The sequence below is a fragment of the Camelus bactrianus genome, chromosome 4 (assembly GCF_048773025.1).
Source record: "Camelus bactrianus isolate YW-2024 breed Bactrian camel chromosome 4, ASM4877302v1, whole genome shotgun sequence".
Taxonomy (NCBI): Eukaryota; Metazoa; Chordata; class Mammalia; order Artiodactyla; family Camelidae; genus Camelus; species Camelus bactrianus.
The window spans coordinates 10,022,209-10,035,089 of NC_133542.1; the positions used below are offsets into that span (position 1 = coordinate 10,022,209).

General features: G+C 43.8%; 2 long non-coding RNA genes across 8 annotated transcripts in view; one reads left to right on the plus strand and one right to left on the minus strand.

Annotated features, from left to right (window-relative positions):
- The window catches only part of LOC141577435 (uncharacterized), a 43,060-nt gene extending 41,255 nt beyond the window's left edge, over positions 1-1,805 (minus strand). For 2 of the 3 annotated variants that reach the window (XR_012506305.1, XR_012506307.1), the window contains exon 1: positions 1,667-1,805. This is a non-coding gene — a long non-coding RNA (uncharacterized LOC141577435). The remainder of the gene's footprint in view (positions 1-1,666) is intronic. The other variant, XR_012506306.1, reaches the window with a different exon arrangement.
- A 68-nt stretch (positions 1,806-1,873) lies between these two features.
- The window catches only part of LOC141577436 (uncharacterized), a 686,006-nt gene continuing 674,998 nt past the window's right edge, over positions 1,874-12,881 (plus strand). Inside the window, exons 1-2 of one of the 5 annotated variants that reach the window (XR_012506310.1) lie at positions 1,874-2,105; positions 5,760-5,887. This is a non-coding gene — a long non-coding RNA (uncharacterized LOC141577436). The remainder of the gene's footprint in view (positions 2,106-5,759; positions 5,888-12,881) is intronic. The other 4 variants (XR_012506311.1, XR_012506308.1, XR_012506309.1 and 1 more) reach the window with 4 other exon arrangements.

Below are 12,881 nucleotides of genomic sequence, written 5' to 3' on the forward strand. Positions count from 1 at the left end.
CAACCGCAAACAGAAATGAAAATGGATGAGAGGAAGGCCAAAACATGCCTCCCAGTTCTTCTGGAAATCGCTTCTCCACCACTTGGAAAAGCTCCTGCAACAACCCTCCCCCCTGCCTCCGCTCCCCCCACCACGGCATGGGCTCCCCACGGGCATCTCTCTGAACACACAGGTCCTGTGTGCCACATCACTGCCGCGATCTGGGTGCACACACAGCTCAGCTCTGCAGGCACGGAAACAACCAAAGGCATCTGAGAGCCTTGCTGGTTTTCAAGAGGCCAGCTGGGCTCACCATGTCTTAAATGGGACCTATCACTTGGTTTCCAGAGTGAGGTCAACCCTGCTCACAACTACTAGATGTTAACACCACCGGTGCATGGGGTGGCTCCCATTCACAGGAAGAATCACAAACAAGAAATAGGCCCAGTCACTTAAGCCTCTGAAGCATTTCCCACAACAGTGGTTCTCAAAGTGTGGGACGGGACTCTAGGGACCCACAAGGTCAAAACCAGTTTCATAATGGCAAGGTGCTCTTTGCCATTTTCACTCTCACGTTTTCAGAGGTATACGGTAGTTTTTCAGAGGCTATCTGACATGTAATACTGCAACAGACTGAATGCAGAAGCAGATACGAGAATCTAGCTGCTGTCTATTAAACCTGACATCAAAAGAGATCTGCAAAAAATAGAATACAGTGCCAGTCAGTAACATTCTGTTTTGAAAAGTATGGTTATTTTCACAAAAATATGTTAATGTATAATAGGCCCACCATTATTTTTAAGTGAATTACTACATATAGAAAAAACTTCTCAGTTTTAGTTATACATGGTAAATATTCAAACAGATAACCCCCCACACACACAAAAAGCTCCTTAGTGTACTAACTTTTAAGAGCATAAAGGGATTCCTGAGGCTTCCCAAAAGTTTGTCCCCGACTCCTAACCCCCATCCCCGCAACACACACACACACACTCTCTCTCTCTCTCCCTCTCTCTCTCTCACACACACACACACACACTCACACACATACACGTGTGAAGGGTGTTATGTACGCTGCAGGAGAGAAGTGCCGTTCTGATGTGCTGGCTGAGTTAGGAAAGGCAGCGCGTGCTCCTTCCTGATCTCTGAATTTATTAGTATGGGCTCTGTGCCCAAACCTCCTATCTAGGGTCCCATCCCCCTCACCCCATTTTCCCCTTGCCACTTGCTGTGGATTCCCCGATCTGTCCCCACCACTGAGGATTTCCCCACCACTGAGTATTTATCTATCTGGCCACCCCTGGGCCCCGAGGACTCCCGGGTGTGGCCCGCACGCCCTCCTCGGGGTGAGGACTCCCAGGTCAGCCGCCCCGAACAGCCTCAGGGAGGGCTGCCCCGGCGGCCGGCACAGGCTCGGCAAAGGAGAGCCGTTTCCAGTCCCCGGCCCCTGTCCTCGGCGCAGCACAGACTGGAGACAGGGCGGAGGAGTCGGTCCTCGGAAACTAGTTCCGGATTCTCCCCTCGGCTTTTCCTGGACGCCACCTCCGCCCGGTCCCGGGCTGTCCTGCGCAAGGCAGCCCGGCTCCAGGAAGGTGCCGGGGGGAGCGGCGGCCTCGCACCCACCCTGCCGTGGCCTGGGCGGTCGACCATCAGCCCTGGGACGTTGGCCGGGCCGCGTCGTACTCACCGCGGACTGCACGGCGGGCTCTGACCGGAGGCAGGGAAGCAGGCTGTGGGGCGCGCTCCCGTGCGCTGCTCGGCTCCAGCCGCCGCCTCCGCGCTCCTCCCACTGTCGCCCTGGGGCAGCCGGCCGAGGGGCGGAGCCGGGGTGGGGCCGGGCGGGGGGCGGGGGCGCTGGGCCCGAGCCGCGGGGGGCCGCGGCCGAGGGGGCGGGGCGAGGTCTGCGGGCGGGAGGGAGCAGCTCGGGGTCAGCCGCCGGAAGCCGCCCGACGCCGCCTCGGGCCGGTCCTTCCCGCGGCCCGGGGCCTGCGACGCGCTCCCTCTGGGGCGTGGAGGGTGAGCGCTCAGCTCGCGCTCTAGGAAATGAGCCGGAGAGGCGGGGAAGAAATGCTGCTTGTAAAAGTGACTGGCCCGTCACGGTGGAGGCTTCACTATCTGACACCCCGGTACGTGCGGCCACCTCCCCTGCCTCCCCGCTGCCCCCTAATTCCCTGTGAGGAGAGCCGAGCGAGCTGACCGGACCCCACCGCTCCCACGGTTACGAGTGCAGAGTTCACGTGTTTAAGTTTTTGTTTTTAACGTGTAACAACACTTCCTAATGTGGGCTGTTCACCCGTCAGAAGTCAGAGAAGTGGCCGTGTTGGCACTGAGTAGGCCTTCATCTCTCCTGCTTTGGATAGGTTGGTAGGAGTTGTGCCCGCTCAGGCAAATGTGAGTGCTGAGACCTTTCTAGAGGAAAGGGGAGGTTTTCCTGCGCAATTCAGATGGCGAGTTATTGCAGTTTTCTATCTTGAGTATCTGAATAAGCAGATTATAAGACGAATAACTAACAGCTAATACTGATACCGACTGCTACCAGTTACCACAGCCCTGCTCTGTTCAGAGCCCTCTGATTGGATCTTTATGTAAATTATTTAGTTCAGCTCTTCCAGTTGCCCCATGAAGTGAGGGAGGTGATCCTATTTTGCAGGCATGAAATACTGCTAACAGGGCTTCCGTTTTTAGGCTTGTCTGATTCCCAAGCCCACGCTTTTCTCATCATACTACACTGTAGGCCACCACTCTCCCTTAGTTATATTTAATGTTTAAATACAAACGGTTATATTTAGTTTTGAAGAAGCTATTTACTACACTTCCAATGTAGAAGACTTTCTTTCCACCCACTTCCTAAAGTCCTTCCACTCACATTCAGTGAACAAACTCCTTGAGTGCCCCCACTGCCAGAGGGTCACCACAAACCCTGAAAAATAGTAACACTGGGGTCCCCTGAGAAGTTAGGGGGAGTGCAGGGAAGGCTGAGGGGTAGAGAGAAAACACATCCAGCTAAATTTTGATTCTTCTGAGGCAGCCCTTCGGAAAGCAGAATGTCTTAGTGTTGAGTGATAACATATGTATAAAATGAGAAGTGATAATCCTTGACAGAAAGAATTAAATCCAAGCTATAAAAGGAATTGATTTATTGGTAAACACTCTGGCCAGAAGCATGAAGGAAATAGTTCCCACATCACTCTGCTCTTTTGCTCTTGGAAATATCACCAGTGATTTGCACATCCAGTGTCCTCTCTTCTGTTCTTGCCCTTGCTCACTGCTCTGTGGTATTTGGCACTGGCGACAAATCTTTCGTTGAAATTTTAACCTCCTTTTGGCTTTTGAGCCCTCCGCTCTCATGATTCGCCTCTTGTCTCTTTGATCCCTCTTTCTTAGGCTTTTTCACTGTACTTTTTCTCCTCTCATCTTACACGTAACTCCACACACGCATGGGTTCTTCTTTGTTTATTTTTTCTCTACATGAACCCCTTGCCACCTGCAGCTGAAGCCCGTTCTGTCTCTGTCCTTGACCTTAACACTCTCAGATCTCCACACCGTTGGTGACAGCCGCTCCTGGGGCATCACCACCTGGGTGTTCCCAAGGCACTGGACATTCTTCAGGTGTACAGTGGCAGTGCAGATCTACTCTAGCCATCTGTCTGCCCTACCAACCCATCGTTGGTTCCTCATCCTGAATCCCACATCCTGAGTTTGGATTTCATGGTGTATTGAGAGAGCTAAACATTTAAGGAGGTTTGAACGGTATCACTTTGCTCATACAAGGTTCACCTGATACATAGTTCTGTCATGATCAAAAGATTCTGCAAGTGGTCCAGAAGAGTGGGTAGACTTTAAGGCCCTTCTGAGAGGAAGCCATCCAGGGGTGGTAACTGCTCAGGCACCGTGGGTCTGCTGCTGGGGCCAGTGGCAGGCGGAAGGGCCTTCAGAGAGGTAATAGTACTGTTCTATTAGCCTTAACTGCCAGAAGCTTCTGTGACTATAAAAAGAATCATGAGGATTTGGTCGGAGACATGTTAAGCTCTGAGCAATGCCTCATTATGCTCCACACTGACTTCAGTTACTTGTATAAACTGGGCCATCCTAAAAACTAGAGCCCATGAACTTTGTATCATGCTTTATAATTCATAATGCACTTGCATACATAATATCTAATAGAAAGGAAGAAGTGTAAGAGAAGGGCAGCCTAGCATAGCGGTTCTCAAGCCTCGAGGTTCACTGAAGACACACATTCCTATACTGCACTCTTAGAGACGCTGAGTGTGAGGGTCTCACCACACATTGAGAAACACCGGTGGTGGTTCCCAAACTGGGTGTTTCTTAGAATCACTAGAGGGCACTTATTAAAAATACAGTCTCCTGAGTCCCCACTTCCTAGAATGTCTGATTCAGTAGGTCAGGGGTGGGATCTGTGCTTAGAGCCCAAGGAATCTAAATACTACAGGAAATGCTGCCTGAGAATGTCCACAGATTGCCATCAGGGAGCTGCTCCTGAAAATACTCCATGAACCGGGGACCATGTCGGTTTGTTCATCACCCCTAAATCAGAGCCTGGAGCCCAGAAGGTGCTCAGTACATCTGTTGATTGACTTACTGTGTGTTTCTTTCTGTCCCCTACTTTGCTGGCCTGCGTGCTGTTTAGTGTTCTCTAGCGTGACCCAGATGGGAGATAACGGTATGACAATGAATGAAGTAAAGGTGGTCCCTCCTGAACTTCCTGTTGGAGAGGACTCTGGAATGCCTGAGTGCATCACTGGCTGTACATCTTCCTCATGGCAGAGGAAGTTTGAAATAAATGTTTTCTGTTCCTCTTTTTAAAAATGCTCCATTCATAACAAGGAAAGGCAGTTTTTAGGCTTATCTTGGCCTCGCACAAATATCCAACTGCCCCCCCTTCCCTGCCTCTCTTAATTTTTTGCGCTCTGTCTTATCACCCAAGTGCCTGAATTCCTGAGCTGCCTCCCCAGGAACCAGGATCCTCTAGACACCTGCTTTACAATTAAGCAGTGTTCCCCATAACAGCTCAACGTGACGAAATGTCCCATTGAATCTTCACAACAACACTTCCAGACTGATGATGTTGTTGCCATTTCACTGATAAGGAGACTGAGAGTCAGAGTGTTTATATACCTTGCTTCAGATCACGTAACTCGTAAATGGTGATGCTGGGGCTTGAGCAAAGGCTGGTCCAGCTCCAGAGCTGGGGGTTTACACTCTATGCCATCAAGTATAATTTTATCTAAGTGAAATCTTTGGATACTCTGAGGTTAGAAGTCATTGATTCTTTGCAGAAAAGAGCAACTTAAATGTTCAGGGAGGGAGCTTTATTACTAGATGGTCTAGAATACCTATTCACTTATTTTCAGGGCCCTATTCACCCTAGCATGTCCACAGATTGGTGAACACCTGTTCATTTATTTTATTCTCCCTGATGGTAGATCTTTGCTGCAGCCATGTACTTGAAGTGCACACAGACAAAGGTGCTCCCCATCCTGGAGATGGAGGTGCTGGAAATCGGGAGCAGAACTGTCACTGTTCCGAGGCTGCTGCTACTGAGTTAATATCTTTTGTTTTCCAGAAAATGATTTGATAATGAGTATTTTTTACTGACTCTTGGGGTATTGCCAATGATTCAGCTGCCTGGTCTGCTATCTGATTTACTACTTGGAAGACTACAGACTCATACGTTAAACAACCCTGGCACCTGAGGTGGGGACACTTTAGACCCAAGATATACAAGGGTGGAGGCAATTAATAGTCTCTTTGTCGCCTAGGTCCAACACTGCCACTGGAGTCAAGTGGCAACTGCAGCTGACATTCTGTGGACATGTCTGACCCTGAATTGTTCTCCTGTACCTGATGCCATCAATAGCAGCCCTCGACATGGACCCCCTTTAAACAGGTATGAACCTCATTTCATTCTGACATACATTTACATGCTTCTCTGGTGCTTGAGAGGTCTTGATTTATGCCATGTATGGAAAAGGGGGCTACAACCACTCAGTGACACTGACCGTGTGACTTAGCCAAACCAATGTAAGGCTGATCCAAATCAAATTTAATGAGAAATCCTGGTAGGAATTACCTGTGCCTGTTTGGGTTTTATGTTTGCGTGTGGCTGGAAGTGGGCTATAGAATCTCTCTCCATTGGGGATGGAGGTGGTTTTCTGGCCCATCTGTTGCTTTCTGCAATTATCAGCACCGACACCAAAGACCAGCAGGTCAGTGTAAACTCCCTTGCGTGGGTTGTAATGGATAATGGACTGGCCTTAGACTAGGCCACATCCTGACTGGCTGGCATATTTGAAGTCAGTACTGCACGTTACCTTCATCTTGTTATTTGGAGTCCAGTTGGTATTAGCCTTAATTAAATGCTGTATAAGACCAATTGAACAGATTCAGTTCTAGCCTTCGTTGTTCAAATGAATCAGAGTGGCCAGCAGAGTGGCATACTTCTGCAAAAGTTTGCCGGAAGCCAGGACGTGGGGACAACAGATGGAGTGATGGGGGAGGTGACTGCCATGTGCCCTGAGCATCCCTTCACTCTCTTGCTGGTTGTGGCAGGAACGCAAGCTCCTGAATGCACTTTACCCACACCATTCTCCTGGCTGCTGTTTACAGTGAGCTGCTTTGAGTGTTGAGTTATAGAAAGTGAGACGTTGGCTTCAAAATTATTGGGTGGGGTGGAGGGAATTGAGTGAGGAAATAATATCATCTAAGAATTAAAAATTGTCAAGTCTGAGTCATGGGTGCAGGTAGGTTCAAAGTGCAGGCTTTCTTACTTACGCTTCCCATAAACATGGTAGATCCCCAAACTCAGTGTTCCTTGTTTGCAGCACAAACTCAGTATGTGTATTACATCCTTCTGAGCCCCTCCATGTCACTCTATAATTATAAAGTCTTGGGCAGTATTCTTTCTTCTATATCCTCACTCAGTTCTTCCTCACGCCTGATAATTGTGAAGCAAATACCTGATTTTGTACAATTTCATGTATTACAGATTTTGTTTTAAAAATGTAACTGCAGTATCATCACACAACAAAGTTAAAAATAATTCCCAAATATAAAATATCCCTTCTGTGCTCAGATTTTCCCAACAGTCTTACAACGTTTTTAAAATAACTTGTTTGTTTAAATCAGGCACATAATCTTTTCTTTGTTAATTTACAGATGTACACTCTATTTTTTTCCTTATAGTTTGTTGAGGAAATAATTGTTTGTGTTCTACCATCTGGATTTTGCTAATTGCATCTCCATGATGTCATTTAATACGTTCTTCTGTCCCCTGCAAATAGACCCATGTATCTTGAAGCTTGATTAGATTATGCTTCCATGTCTTGCATGAGAATACTTCATCGATGATGTGCACTTTTATCAGGAGGTACATCATATCTGATTGTCACTTTTTCTGGGTGAATGTGAGCAGGCATTGATGATCAGAGCCTAGACTGATTAATCACTAGGGTTTGCAAATGAAGATATTCTAATAGAATCTCTTCAAGTGGACTCCTGAGCCCTTTTGTCATAATCCAGCCATCCTGGGTTGTAGCCTTGCTTTCCGGTCTAACGAGGAGTTCCTTACTCAGTTTGTATATTTTCTTCTCGAGATCTAGAATCTGCCATTTCTCAAAAAAGCCCTGATCCCCATTAGTGGGAAATGGTACCCAGAGGCATCGTCTGGGCACTAGGGGTCCTCATTGCTGTTGCATTGGTCTTTGTAGAAACAGTGCCTTTTCAGTGGATAGAGTCTTTGTTTGTTTATAAAATACATCATTTAAAAAACTTTAATTTTATTTATGATTATGGAAATTATTTTTATGGTTTCAAAGTTGTGATACTGTGATTTGTAGTAAGAAATATATATTTGGTCTTTGTTTCTGGCAGAGCTCCTAATACCCTTGGAATTTCCTGAGGATGAGAGCTTAAAAGTGTCTTTTGTTTTGTTAATGAGGTGGCTCCTGGAGAGCACCCAAGGATGGGGACTGGTTGCCAGAGGAGCCCACCTTGTGATTATAGTTGGAGCTTTCAGTCCCACCCCTGATCTCTAGGGAGTGGTGAGTGGCTGGAGGTTGAATCTGTCACAGCCAGTGATTTAGTCAATCCTGTGTATATAATGAAGCCTCCATAAAACCCCAGAAGATCAGGGTTTGAAGAGCTTCCAGGCTGGTGAACACGTGGAGATTTGGGCAGAGTGGTGCGCCTGGAAAGAGGAATGGAAGCTCCATGCCTTTCCCAGTGCCCTTTCCTGTGCATCATTTCCATCCGGCTGCTCCTGAGTTACAACTTTGCAATATAAACTGGTGATCTAGTAAGTAAAATGTTCCTCTGAGTTCTGTGAGGTGCTCTAGCAATTTAATTGAACCCAAAGAAGGGATTGTTGGAACCTCCAATCTATTGCTGGTTTTTCAGAAGCATAGGTGATAACCTGGCCTTGTGATGGTGTCTGAAGCTGGGGGAGGCAGTATTGTAGGAAGGAGCCCTTAATCTGTGGGGTCTGATGCAGTGTCTGGATAGAGTCTGAGTTCAGTTGATTTGTAGGACACCCAGCTGGTGTTGAAAACTGCTTGTGCGTGTGGTGACCCCCACCCCACACACACACCCAAATGTTGGAATTGTTCACCAAAACCTTTAAAAAGTCAAATCTGTAAAGCAAAGTATGGCCAGAGAAGTCTAGCTTCTATTTCAGTCTTCTTCAACCTATTCCTTCTTACCTCCAATAGGTACTCTGTATTTTTTAGTTTTGTTATTAATCAATTGAATTTAACAAAAGTGAGTATATGACTATGTTCTTATTCTTCTCTTTCTTAGACAAATAGCATCATTCAACACATTTTTCTTCCTCTTGACTTTTTTTTTTTTTTTGCCTAACCACATATCATGGAGATCACTGCATAGCAGTTAGTATACAATGCGTTTTACCATTCCTTTATATGAGTTTATAATACCCTATTATGTGTGTGTACCGTTGGTAGACATTTTTTTCTCTAGTATTCATTAAAAGTAGCACTTCAAACTCTTAGACCATATATCTTTTTGCATAGAGTACTGGAAGTGGTATTGATGGGTCAAAGGATAAATCCATGTCATTTTTATTAGATATTGCCAAATTCTTTTCTGTATCAGTTAGGTTCTGCAATGGACTGAATGTTAGTGTCCTCACCCCAAATTGCTGTGTTGAAATCTTTACCCGTCCCCATGTGATGGTGTTTGAAGTGGGGGGGGAGGGGGTGTCTTTGGGAGATGATTAGGTCATGAAGGTGGAGCCCTCATGAAAGGGAGTAGTGCCCTTATAGGAAGAGACCAGAGAGCTAGCTAGGTTTCTTTTTGCCTTGTGAAGATACAGTATTAGCCCCTGTAACTTCTTCTGCAACGCAGAAGAGGACTCTCATCAGAACCCGAACACGCTAGCACCTTCATCTTGGACTTTTAGCCTCCAGAACTGAGAAATAAATGTTTGTTGTTTCAGGCATTCCATCTATGGTAACTTGTAATAGCAGCCCAAACTGACTAAGACAAAGTCAAATTTGGAAACAGAAACCACACAAGTTTTTTGAACCAAAAGAATTTAATATATGACTTGTTGGCTAGATGTAGTGCTATCAGTTGCTGAAGATAAAAAGAGAACTTTAAGGTATCAAAAAGGTAGCAGTTGTGGGAAGCTGCTTCCAGCCCTCAGCTGAGGACACATAGCAGAGAGGTCCTATGGAGCTGCAACTCAGACCTCTTAGGAGGTGCTGCTGCTGGACTGGTGGGTGCTTCTGAGTTTGAAATGGGGAGCCCTGTGGGCCTGGGACCCAGACCTTGAAGGAGGAGAGAGCCAGCTGATCCTGCTCTCTCTGTGGGAGACAGGGGTTTCCACGTGTTTAGGACACTGAAGACTGAATTTGGCTGGTGCCCTGGACAGATACTGCTCCCGCAGGGTGAAGCACTGCAGGGCTGACTCCCGGGAGCTGCAAGCAGGCAGGAAGCCCCCAGGAAACAGACAGGAAGGAGCATGTCTTTTTGTCCTCCCTCTGGTGCCCCTAGTAACACATCCCAACTTAGAACCACCCAACCAAGCAGAAAGGTGGTCTGAGAGTCCCCGCCCCATCATCAAAACACAGTGCAAAAAGGATGGATTTGGAGCTGAGAGGAAGCAATTAAAAAACCCCGCAGGTAGCATCTCCGTAGGTGTGGTAGAACTGTGAAGCATCTCCACAACCAAGTGCCTTTTCACCATGGCACCAGCAACAGGATATTTTGTCAGACTTGTAGATTTTTACCATCAGCTGGTTCTTTTAAACAATGGATAATTATCATGCTTTATAAACTATTGTAAAGTATAGGAAAAGATGGAAGATATAATAGTTCTTACTGCTTTTAGGCTTATTATACATAATGGCTTTAATGATGCTTGTAAAACACTTCACAACTCTACAGAAACATAACTGATGTCACAGACTAATGGATAGCTCTGTGACCAAGGATAAAATGATTATGCAAGATGGCCTGTAGGCAAAAGTGAACAGTGGAATCTTCTGTATTTTTATCCCTTGGAAATTTAAAATTTATCCTGCTCAGATTTAAGCCTAGAACAGCTTTTGCTGTAAAATAAGGATCTTTGTTAAAAAAAGGTTTTTTTCCTTGCTTATTTTAAGATTAGCTATATAAAAGTGAACATCTAGAAAATAGCCTTGTAGGTTGTTTTCATTTCACATGTAATTTCAACATTCATATATATTTTTACGAAAATCAACTAATCATTTAAAAATTTTGTATCTTTGCTGATGAAAATAATTGTTTCTTGACTTCTCTCTAGCTAGGTGTCCCAGTCATTTAAGTATATCGAAGATCTAAATATGCTCCCTACTGGGGAAAATCACTCACAGATACATCCTCTTACATTCTAGACATATTCTCCGCTGAGTTTTGAAATCTTTGATTGAAATCTGTAAAGGTTAAGTCACCATATAAATAGCAGGGCTATTAACAATCACAAAATTAATGAGAATAATAATGAGCTCAAGCATGTAAAATGCCAGAGTTAGCATAAACAGTGTAATGCCTCCGTGTATGACATTTCTGTTTTGCCATAGGGAAAAGTTCTGTGAGCTGGTTCCCTAAGTGGAGCCAATATGTTATTACTGCAGATAAACTGCTCATTATCTAAGTTGTTTTTGCAGCTTTTGGAGAAAGCAAAATGAGGTATTCTTGAAGAAGACATTTATGGCTGTGCAGTAAAATAAAAAAGTGATTTTAGACAGAGGTGAAATTAAGAACATTTCTCTACATTACTTTAATTATCATTATAAAAGTAAAACACGTTCACTGCAGAAAACTGAAAATATACCCATGTGCACATGTATGCGTGCACACACACACACACACACACACTCCATAAAAACTGCCCATAATCTCCACCACCCATGAATAACTTATCACTGGTAATGTATTTTGTTCTGTTGGTCTCTGTCTTATCTCAATAAGCGGGCAACACATAACAGGAAGTTTTATGTATTGCATTTTTGTCAAAACACAATGACAAAAAATTTTCTAGGGCCATTAAAAGTTAATTGAAAACATGATTTTTGTACTCCTGCATAATAGTGCATCACACAAATAGATTGTATTTTATTTAACAATTGAGCATCCCCCATCTTTAGCTATGTAATAATTTCCTTATTTTCCTTTTATAAAGATGAACATTTTTATGCATAAAATTTTTTTTCATAGAGATACTGGGGTTGAACCCAGGACCTTGTGCATGCTAAGCATGCACTCTACTACTGAGCTATATCCCCCTTATGCATAAAATTTTGACTACATTTGTAATGATTTCCTTTGCACAAATTCCTAGAAGAATAGTTGGGCTGAAGGGTATACACATTCTTAAAATTTAAAAAATATGTTTCCATATTATCCTCTGGAAAACTTGTATTAGTTTAAATTTCCACCTTTTGAGGCAGAATAACTGTCTTTTGATCCTTCACAATGCTTGATGTTATCATTTTTGTGTGTGTGTTAACTTGATGGGAGAAATTGATAATCAGTATTTGTTAAAAATGTATATTTCTTAAATATTAATTTGTAAATGTAATTATAAGACCAAAATATTCCTGATATAGCTTTGATCAAAATTATAGTTGAAACCAGAAGCCACACATTTCAATAGCAGGAATCTTGGGGAGAAAAATAATTGTTGACATGGGTGATTTGAATATGTAAAGCACTGAGATGGTTTGTTTTATGCTATTAAGGAGATGAGGGCAAAGCTAAACACTTGATATTTTCAAAGTGTAATATTAGGCAGTACCATACTGTTTAGATTACTATAGCTTTGTAATATAGTTTGAAATCAGGAAATATGATACCTCCAGCATTGTTCTTTCTCAAGATTGCTTTGGCTATTTGGAGTTTTTTGTGGTTCCATGTTAATTTTAGAATTGCTTTTTCCATTTCTGTGAAAAATGCCATTGGAATTTTGATGAGGATTGTATTGAATCTATGGCTTACTTTTGGTAGTACGGACATTTTAACAGTATTAATTCTTCCAATACATAGATGTGGGATATTTTCCCATTTATTTATGTCTTCTTTAGTTTGTTTAATCAATGTCTTATTGTTTTATTTGCTAAGAGTAGGTCTTAAGTGTTTTCACCACACAAAAAAAAGAGTAACTACGTGGTGTTAGATGTGTTAATTAACTTGATTGTGGTAATAATGGTAATAATTTCTCTATATACATATGTCAGATCATCTCACTGTATAACTTAAATAGATACAATTTTTATTTGTCAATTATACCTTGATACAGCTAGAAAACATTATTTAGCTCTTTGAGAAAAAAGTATAAATATTAATCAGGGTTGGAAAATTTATTTTTTGTCATCATGAATTTGGATCTGACTAGTTCATCA